At 44.5% G+C, this 6,322-nt stretch overlaps 1 non-coding gene across 1 annotated transcript; it reads left to right on the forward strand.

Annotated features, from left to right (window-relative positions):
* The first annotated feature begins 5,407 nt into the window (after positions 1–5,407).
* LOC137497179 (U6 spliceosomal RNA) lies at positions 5,408–5,514 on the forward strand. Its single transcript, XR_011017714.1, has one exon. It is a non-coding gene; the product is annotated as a U6 spliceosomal RNA (small nuclear RNA).
* Positions 5,515–6,322: the final 808 nt, after the last annotated feature.

The following is a 6,322-nucleotide window of genomic DNA, read 5'->3' on the forward strand; positions in this document are numbered from 1 at the left end:
AACTTTTGAAACACAAACTATGGATCGCGTATGCATCGCTGTGCGACATCTCGCGTACACTTTACGTACTAGTACTTTTGTTGTTTACACATTAAGGCCAAACTATAGAATTCATGCTGGAGACAAGATTCGCATCGAGAAATGTTATATAATGTTATATAATGTGTGTGTGTGAGACAATTGTTGACTTAAGGTAATAACGGTTTAGAAACTTCATATAGATCGATCACATTATCGATTCAATTCATATTTCATTTCCGTTCAGTTGGCAGCACTACCGGAACCGGGAGTGCTCCCTCCTTACTCCTAACCCCGTACACAAATAAATCCAGAAAAAGTGTGTCGATAATAGTCTATGTCGTACGTCTTCATAAGTTCACTCGGGAAAATGTTCTCTTCTCGACTTCGGAATGAAATAGTTCACATAAAATCGTGGAATAATTCTCGAATTCAAAGTCAAAATACGAACTCATTAGGATATCTTTCAAGCCAAGTCCACAAGATTAGATTAGTGTACTCGAAGTTTCCAGGCATATTCCTTTGGATGAAGTGGTATCACGTACGCTCTCTCAAAAGACCAAGTTTGTCTCTTGACTTCATCTTCTCCAGAAAGTACTGGAATATGTTACTGTTCTTGACCTTACAAGAATGCTGTGTGTGCTCTCTCTCACACTGCTCTCACTTAACTTGACTTTCTCACTCGTCGCTCCTTCACACATCCCTCGACCAACGAACAAGTAAAATATGACGTAATCTACAGATTATGATTCCTATTGGTCGGAAGTAATGCTAAAATGTGATTCGTCCTCTCTTGCAAGTGTACGGATTATTCCAGAATTCTCTCACCTCTTCTCTAACTTTCCGCTGCATTACGAGCGGCTCCACTGTGACGTAGCTCAGGTGTCCTTGACCGCTCGACCGAGTTCCGTCTCTTGGCCCGCAACGGAACGGCCTTGCTATCAGCTGATTCCTGGTCCGTACGTATGCTTGAAATATTCACGCGAATTAAAGCAAATCTCCATGTATTCCTATAAGGAACCATTTGGACGGATACAATATACTCCATCGAAATTATTTATATTTGCGGTCAATATTAATTAATAGGTACTTGAACAATGTTACAAATCTTGAAGGCTGTGAGCAGTGTTCCAAGTTCCTCTTGCCAAGTGGGGGTACCTTACAGCTGTGAGAAAGCAATGGGCTATAGTTTCACATACTATACAGAAGCTAGACCTTAGCTGTTGCAAATAACAATGTCTAGGACAATGCAGTGTGACATAATCGAAATGACTCCATTAGTAATACAATGGCTAAGAATGATTTATGTTTGACATGCTACCCGCCCCGGCTTCGCACGGAAGCAGTTATGATTTTAAGGTGATAGACTATTTTTAACAGAGTACTTATAATATTTCCTTGTATACTTATTCTTTCGTTCTCCGGTACTGGACACGAAAAGATTTCGTTTTGATGTACAGCTGTCCAGGAGAAAAGCATTTCTCACTGAGACCAACTCCAGCCATGGTAAGTGTATGCCGCTCTGCTTTGTTTATTGTCGTACCAAAGCAAACTCGTAAAAGGAATTGGACGCGTTTGAAATCAAACAGGCAAATCGGAAGGAATCATATGGATTCTCGGTATTAAGTCAGCTTCTCATATACCACAGCCAGTTAAAATATCAGTTTCAATCAGTTTTTCAAAATTGGTGAAAAAGATTCACGTGTAGATTACGTAACAGTATAACAAAATCATCTTGCGTGGTGGCAATTCGGAAGAATGTAAATAATGCATAGTTTCTTCACTATCGACTACGTAATATACAATACCTGAAACTGGGCCGCCGATTTTGATAAAGATTACTCCCTTTGTCTTTCTGAAGCAATTCTATCTCTGTCCTTTGGCAATCGAGAACCTGGGCAGTCAACTTTGAGAAAGATGATTCCCTTTGTTTTTGTGAAGCCATTCTATCTCTGTCCTGTGACAATTGAGAACCTGGGCAGTGAATTTTGGAAAAGATGACTCCCTTTGTCTTTGTGAAGCCATTCTTTCTCTGTTCTGTGACAATCGAGAACCTGGGCAGTGAATTTTCGGAAAGATGACTCCCTTTGTCTTTGTGAAGCCATTCTTTCTCTGTCCTGTGACAATCGAGAACGTGGGCAGTGAATTTTGGGAAAGATGACTCCCTTTGTCCTTGTGAAGCCATTCTTTCTCTGTCCTGTGGCAATCGAGAACCTGGGCAGTGAATTTTGGGAAAGATGACTCCCTTCGTCTTTCTGAAGCCATTCTTTCTCTGTCCTGTGACAATCGAGAATCTCTTCGTCTGTCAGCTTTATTGTTACGCATTTTTATCGAATGCAATGTACTGACCTATACTCGCTTTCCGTCTCGGCATGATGGGTTATGACAGATTTTATAGTCCGGCTCCATCGCTAAATGATTATCGTACTAACCTTTGGACCAAGGGGTCCCTGTTTCGATTTCCAAATGGCTCAGGGATTTTAAATTCCCTTGATTAATTCCTCTGCCTCGGGAGCTGGGTGTTCGTGCCATCATCATGATTACAATTCATCCCAGCTAGGGCTCGATCCTCGCATACCCACAAGTCGCCTATAAGGATCAGCTGGAATGTCTTTCACCGGGCCTCTCTGGACGCCACACGCCTTTTTATAGATTTTATTTAGATAACGAGAAGTTACTGGAAAACTACTATATTAATTATTGTATCGTAGCATGTGCAACGAAATGCTCACAGACGGAATTTAAAAAGGACGAGCTGAATGAAATTAACAGCAAAACTCCAAACGCCAGTCTCAACTCGACTGTGTAGCCTGTGCAAAGAAATGTTCACAGACGGAATTAAATAAACCGAGATGCACCAAATTAACAGGGAAATTCCAAACACATCCCCTCACACACCCCCCTGCATAAATATCAACTGGACTGTGTAGCCCGTGAAACGAAACTTGGTTTGTGGGTTGCCTAACGTCCTCATGGTGTACTCATTCGAGAGAAAAAAAAACTTTCAGGTCACAATTCGAACATTAGCTGTTACGGTATGCACGAATTTTGTAGCCTACAACTGACTCAAAGCGCTACATGTGAGCGTACGATGTGCTTATAATATCATTGTGCTGTATGCAAGTGGATGTCATCAGGAGAGAGAAAGGAGTGTGGAGAGTGTGAACTACGGGCCGTGTTGCAAAAGGCATCCAGCTGACTGTACAAAACAGAACATAGCCGAAGTAGACTTTCTTATATTTCACGTCTTCAGGGATGCGACAATTTTTTATTATTCACCTGTACATGATAATGGACACCGGATGCAAAAATTTATTTTATATATTATTGTTATTATTACTATTATTACTGTCATCATCATCATCATCATCATCTGTTTACCCTCCAGGTTCGGTTTTTCCCTCGAACTTAGCGAGGGATCCCACCTCTACCGCCTCAAGGGCAGTGTCCTGGAGCTTCAGACTCTTGGTCGGGTGATACAACTGGGGAGTATGACTAGTACCTCGCCCAGGCGGCCTCACCTGCTATGCTGAACAGGGGCCTTGGGGAGGGATGGGAAGATTGGATGGGATAGGCAAGGAAGAGGGAAGGAAGCGGCCGTGGCCTTAAGTTAGGTACCATCCCGGCATTCACCTGGAGGAGAAGTGGGAAACCACGGAAAACCACTTCCAGGATGGCTGAGGTGGGAATCGAACCCACCTCTACTCAGTTGACCTCCCGAGGCTGAGTGGACCCCGTTCCAGCCCTCGTACCACTTTTCAAATTTCGTGGCAGAGCCGGGAATCGAACCCGGGCCTCCGGGGGTGGCAGCTAATCACGCTAACCACTACACCACAGAGGCGGCTATTGCTGTCATCAACAAATAAAATTATGACCAAGTGAATTAGAGATACCCGGATAGTGGAATATGGCACCCTCTTTCACCCTGATGACGGAGGCGATGTGGCGTGACAGGGACTCCACAAGACTTCCGAAGCGTTAAGGAGCCATACTGATCCATGATCGCTGAACGTCCTCCCATAAATAATAAACTGAGATCGGTCGGAGGAAGCTTTACTGCGCTCACTTGCCCCTGCATAATGTACCGTATCTGCTCGATATGATTGACTTACGGGATCTAGTGGGCCCGCGAGGCACTTTTGTGGAGATGGAGGCACTTCCGTGTATGTGGGGCTTGCCCTTTCTCCATCTACCACCCCTAAATTGTACATGTACAATTTAAGGAAAATAAATAATAATAATAATAATAATAATAATAATAATAATAATAATAAACATCCTCTTATCCGTGAAGTTCTCATCGAATCAATCGACCACGATTCGGGAGTAATGCTCCCGCGCATTGTCTTGTTGTAAGTAAGCATACGTCGCTTGCCCAAGGTGCTGGAGGTGAACAAATTAGTGGATTTTATCTGACAGCAGGTTCCTGTATCGTTTGCCAGTGAGGGGCGTTGACAGAAAAACCAGGGGTTCCATTCCATATCAAGTGAATGTTCCAGTACGGGGATTGCCACCAATGGACTGAATTGCACCCTGACAGCAAGACGGTTCCATTGTCTCATGTGTTTGCGACGCCTACCCTGTCAGCCTGTACCAGCTGGTACGTCATCTCTCCAGACGACCTTTCCCGTGCTTCGAAAGTCCAACGCCAGTGTTCCCTTGCACATGGTAGCCTTAGTTCCATGGGATGTGCGGTCAGCAGAGGTTTCCAAGTAGGACGATTGCTTCCGTACCCCATTTTCGAGAAGATGATGTGGCTCGTCTATTTGCTCTTATCCGAGCTGACCGACAGTGACTCCTGTGATGAACACGTTGTAAATCACTGTAGCTGATCCTAACAGTCATGGTTTTGCCGGAATGCACGTACTCACGATACACTTCAGACATGCTGGTCCATGGAAAACCTGCTGCCTGCACAACTTCAGAGACTGACTGGCCCATACGTCTGGTAACTACAATATAATCGCGATTAAATGCCTTCCTGTGCTTAACTCCTACACGGCCTGTACGAGGCCTGCCACGTGCTTCACCGTACTGTTATGTTCACCGAGCCAATTCTAAGCCATTTCACTAAAACGGCAGCTACCTCTAATTAAATTATTTATCAGTACATTTCTATTCTTTTATTTTACAACTTGCTTTACGTCACACCGACACAAATAGGTCTTACGGCGACGATGGGGAAGGAAAGGGCTAGGAGTGGGAAGGAAGCGGCCGTGGCCTTAATTAAGGTACAGCCCCAGCCTTTTCCTGGTGTGAAAATGGGAAACCGCAGAAAACCATCTTCAGGGTTGCCGACAGTGGAGTTCGAACCCACTACCTCCCGAATGCAAGCTCACAGCTGCGCGCCCATAACCGCACGGCCAATTCGCCCAGTAGAGTACATATTGTACTCTCTTCGGTGGCACATATACTAAAATTGGAACGATACAGAGAATATTAGTATGGCCCCTGCGCAAGGATGACACGCAAAATCGTGAAGCGTTCCACATTTTTGTCCGCCTCTGTGGTGTAGTGGTTAGTGTGATTAGCTGCCATCCCCGGAGGCCCGGGTTCGATTCCCGGATCTGCCACGAAATTTGAAAAGTTGTACGAGGGCTGGAACGGGGTCCACTCAGCCTCGGGAGGTCAACTGAGTAGAGGTGGGTTCGATTCCCACCTCAGCCATCCTGGAAGTGCTTTTCCGTGGTTTTCCACTTCTCCTTCAGGCAAATGCCGGGATGGTACCTAACTTAAGGCCACGGCCGCTTCCCTTCCCTCTTCCTTGTCTATCCCTTCCAATTTTCCCATCCCTCCGCAAGTCCCCTGTTCAGCATAGCAGGTGAAGCCGTCTGGGCGAGGTACTGGTCATTTTCCCCAGTTGTATCCCCGACCCAAAGTATGAGGCTCCAGGACACTGCCCTTGAGGCGGTAGAGGTGGGATCCCTCGCTAAGTGCGAGGGAAAAACCAACCCTGGAGGGTAAACAGATTAAGAAGAAGAAGAGTACATAATGAAATTGGGAGGTATCCTGGTAGGAATGTGTATTTGCAACGGTATGGAAACAATATTTAAAAAAAACACGCATTAAATATTGACAATACTTAGATGTAAATAACATATTGCAAAAAAATACATGAGATATGCTGGGCACCATCCCAATATTCATGAGGAGTTGAAAGTGGGAAACCATGGCAAACTTCTACAACACAGGATGGTATTTTAATTAAATTTTTCAGGAGTCAACTTCCTCTCTTTCACGAGTGTCTCTTGAGATATCTTTACTGTACTCGGTTTCACATAATAATCAGCTTTCAGTTTTCAAA

Source organism: Anabrus simplex, chromosome 1 (assembly GCF_040414725.1).
Source record: "Anabrus simplex isolate iqAnaSimp1 chromosome 1, ASM4041472v1, whole genome shotgun sequence".
NCBI classification, from domain to species: Eukaryota; Metazoa; Arthropoda; class Insecta; order Orthoptera; family Tettigoniidae; genus Anabrus; species Anabrus simplex.